Source organism: Astyanax mexicanus, chromosome 7 (assembly GCF_023375975.1).
Source record: "Astyanax mexicanus isolate ESR-SI-001 chromosome 7, AstMex3_surface, whole genome shotgun sequence".
Classification (NCBI taxonomy): Eukaryota; Metazoa; Chordata; class Actinopteri; order Characiformes; family Acestrorhamphidae; genus Astyanax; species Astyanax mexicanus.
In genome coordinates this window covers 38,352,018-38,356,726 of record NC_064414.1, presented here as the reverse complement: position 1 = coordinate 38,356,726, position 4,709 = coordinate 38,352,018, and positions in this window count along the sequence as shown.

The window sequence follows — 4,709 nt, the reverse complement described above, 5'->3', positions numbered from 1 at the left end:
TTTTCCAGTGATGATTACTATATAATGTGGTGTGACTAGGTCCTCATTATAGACTGTTTATCACAACCCACAGTTGTACTGTTCATGTATTTAATTAAGCACATTAAGTAAACATTGTCAGTGCAGGCTAGAAAAAGTAAGTGAACTCTTCAGCTTGATGACTTAATTAATCTAAAGATAATATTTAGCATCAATCAGATGTTGATTAGTTTTGCACAACATTGAGCGGGTACACCAGCTTCATCATGTATAGAAAGTTGTTTGCATCTAGGCATTGTTCACCTTTTTTGAGAAGAACATATTTTTCAGTATCAAAGCTTTGTTTTTCTTTATTAAATAAACAAAACACTTGTATAACCCACACTTTTATTTAAAACACTTTGGCAAATTAGCTATCCTTAAAAGCATTAACACAGAGGTGGGCTTCCTTTTTCTAGTCTGTGGACATTAAATTAATGTCCTTATTAAAAGACATGAACAGCACAAATGTATGTGTGTGTTTTAGTGTTTATTGTTTGCCTATTATTGCACCTGAGATCATTTTATTACTAATTTAAAATGATCAGTTAAGTAATAATCAGTGCAGGAATCTGCCAAATCAAATTCACAAAATCACATTGCTTGGAAAATATTTAGACCAGGAAGCAGTTTCCATTAATCAGAAAATAATGTTAATTAATTGATAATCCCTTCCACCTGGTTGTGAATGGAGCTTTAATGCCTAGACATTCAGGACAAGAGAATTGCTCTTTGATGACAACAATAACACAGGGCAGGTGTACATATCTACACAATAGCCTAGATAAAGTGTCAACTATAATGTTTCTTACACAATAGAGGCTGGGTGTGTCTTCTGTATCGACATGCCTTTGATGTGGTGAAAAGAGTTTTAGGGAGATTGCAGTTGTTCTGAAGAGAAAGTGTATCATACTGTAGACCTATGTGTTTTCTGCACACCAATGAGCTTAATAATAATAATATTAATAATTATAATAATAATAAAAGTTGCAACTCCCCTTTTAAAGCATATATTTGTATTCATAATAGACAATAAGTGATCAACATGTACCCACATTCAGCAGCAACATAATTAATATTTTATATATATGTATTCATACTTGCATTTTATATACAATAGATATACTGTATATTGTATATATGGACATACAACAAACACAGAAATGTTGATTTCTGTTTGTTGAAATCTTGTTTACAGGTCTCTGGTAAACCGAAGTTGATGTCATTGGACTGGTCCTTGTGGTTGTTTTAAAAGAACTCTGATGTAAGTAGATCAGCTGGTAATGTGTTAACATTTCCATGACAGTGCATGTTTAGCAGAAATGTAATGGCAATAAAAACAAGCCATGTCAGGTTTGCATGACATTCGTTTACCACACAGTGGACAAGAAGTGTGGCTATTTTCTTACTTCACCATTTTACTTGTGGCTGTGGACTTTTTCTAGCATAACAGGGTGGTGATTAGAGGGTCAGCATATAGTAAGACAGGTACTGTTTCAATCTAGCATTTTAACTTTGGGTTATGATATATAATAATAAGGTTATAATATTTGTAATATTTGTAGGTACAACCCAGCAATAATCAAATAGTACAGTACTGTTTATCTGGCATGCTTAATTAGTAAATTACATTCGGCTGAATCCTTGCATGTCTATACTTACCTTTTTTTTTTTTTTTAGATAATATGAATCTTGCCGATGTCCACTAAACATCCACCAAACGTTGTCATTTTGGTGATACAAAATTTTGTCCAACAGTGAAGATATAGATAGGGTCTCCAGGGGTGAACTCCCAATTATGTTGTTTTTTTTTTAGTTAGAATAGGGAGATTATCTTAAAATAAGCTCCCCCTTCAGTGGCATAACAACCTTCTTACATTTGTTTTATTTCCAAGAGACTGATAACACATTCTGCATTTTCAATAATTAATATTATTAATTTCACTTCTCATCTACTTCTCATTTTTCTGTGTTAATAGGGGCCAAAAGGAACAGTATTCTAATAATAACTTTTTAAACCAAGCATCCTGTTGAAAATGTTCTGCCTTTCTGCTACTGTTCCTGCATTCACACATGCTCAGGAGATTCCACTGCTGTTAGCTGTACTCTGTGAATCAGCCTCAAGTGATGGCACATGTTTGAAGTCAACAACTTTGTATAGCAACCAACCCACCAGAGTTGGCCTTCGTGGAGCCCTGGCTGTTCTGATGGCTGTTCTGTGGGGAGCAGAGGTGGAGTCCAGGCTGAACGTGAGTCATGTGTATTGTGTGTCTGGAAGGTGTGGTTAGCTGGGCAGCAGGACAGAGCTGAGCACGAGGGGAAAAGTATTTGGCTCTACAGGCCAACATTGGCTTTGTAGCTCAGGAAAGACTTTCGTTCACATGGAAACCAGTACCATCGTCATAACCAATCATTTGTGCTGCTCCTTTCAGAGATGGTGAATCATTGGGATATTATCCTGGATAATTTTCCCTAAATTATGCTACATTGCCTGGGCAAGTCAGATAAATCTGTTTAATTTTAATTCTGATGTCTGTATACCTTGCAGCAAAAGTGTCACATACTTCATTTCTTAATAAAAAAGCCATAAAAGTGAATAACTGAACCATATACCTTACCTGAAATATATACCTTAAATCCAATAACTGTGTTTAGTGTAAAATGATCAGAAAAAATAAAGAATCAAGTCAAAGTAAATCCTAGACTTATGCAGATAATTATTTAATGATTGTTTACTCAGTATCTACTATTAAGTTTTGTAGAATTATTGTAGGAATTCAAACTTAATACATACTTTATTTGTGTATACTGTTCATTTAACATTTTTAGTAGCATTTTAAATGGGCAGAAACAGAAGATAATCAAATGAAATTTAACTAAAGCAAATAAATAAATAAATATTTAAATATAAATATTTGTAACTCTGGCATAGTTAAATAATGAGAAAAATTGTTTGTAGAAGTGGCAAATCTTCAAAAAAAAAAAAAAAACAAACTGTTACAAACTGTTTTCATACTCATCATTCTCTTACATGCCCAAAATGTAGATACACCCAGCACACCAGTGAAAGCCAAACACTACAGCTACATCTGGATTATATAAAAACAAGCTTAGGAAAACTATAACCTATCCCAGCTGGCCCTTTTTTTTTTTTTTTTTTTTTTTTTTGGTGAATCGTTCTGACTGATGTAGGTAGTTTGCATTTATGACCATAAGTATCTTAATTAACTAGCTAGTAAATTATTGCATCTAATCTAAAAATCTGAGTGAAAATCAGAGATAAGTTTTGTAGTTAAGTTTTCTTGCACAGAAATGAACATTGCTACCTAACAAAGATAACTAGAAGTGAAATCACCAACTGCAGCATAGTAACTGCACACAATGAAAAAATGACAAAGAAAATCTGGTACGACTGAAATAATTATCTAAAATAATCTGTCCTTGCTACAGTGCTAAACTACGTGCTGCTGTGCACTGCCACAAGGCTCATGTGAACCTTTGCAGTGGTAAACCAGCAAATTTTAATTTATCATGTTTTTCATGGACCCTTCATGTTCTGAGGGAAAGAACAGTTTTTAATGGCTGCATCTGCATCTGAACATTGTCAGATGCTTACTATTTCTACATTAAAACACAAAAATACTGAATTAAATGCATTCAATCCTTGACCCTCTATGGCATGCCAATTTTTTATCTCTTTTGAAGCAACAAATAAAAAAACACTGTTTAGTACATGAAAACATAATAGCCACATATGTACAACATGGGCGGTTCCAGGGAGAGTTCTATATAAATTCTTTTTAGTGTATGAATACCATAATGTATAAATAAATGAATTCACAAAAAGCGTTTGTGATATGATAGGAGGGTTTATTTTATAAAACAAGAGTAATGGAGAACCTGCATGGGGCTTCAGGTAATGCTAATAGGTCTAATGAAGGTGTGAATACAGTGCTCCTAGTCAATAACTTGGATCGAGAAAGGCCAGAGGATAGAGATGAGAGAGGAAACAAGTGGCTCAAAAATAGCTGACATGCTTAACAAAGGACAAAATGTCCAATAGTAAGTGCATGATTATTGTCTGTGAACTTGTGAACCACATATGAGTAAGCTATCTCATGAGCTTAATAATACACCTTGTGTGACTCGCTAAAAAAAAAGCTACCCAATAGAACCAGCAAAAGAAAATCCCTGATGCCACATTGATGTCCAATAATAAAAACCATGCCATAAAGGGGTAAAGATGGGGGGGGAAAACTTACTCATTCTTAACTGTCTATTTTTTAGTGTTAATGTTCCCAGTTAATGATTGCTTTGTACAGAACATCAGATCATTTGTCGGTGAACAATCTGTCATCTGTAATGATACTTGACTTGACAATGGATTTATGTCACACGTTTGTCACCACATTCCCAAATGAATATAGTGATACTGTAAATTCTCAAACCTGAAAATGGCAAAGTGATGAAAAATGTAACTCCAACTCTCAAGCTTTGAATGTAAAACGGCAGACATGTTTCCAATTAATCAGAACTGTACATGTATTTAATACGTGAATCTCACCAAAGGAATTCAGAGGTACATAATACATCCAGCCCCACCTTGCTCATCTGCACATGCCCTGCAGCGCTGTTTTGGATGATTATAAAGGCTGAAATTGTGATTGCCTCTGGTATTGTCTCTTTCTTTC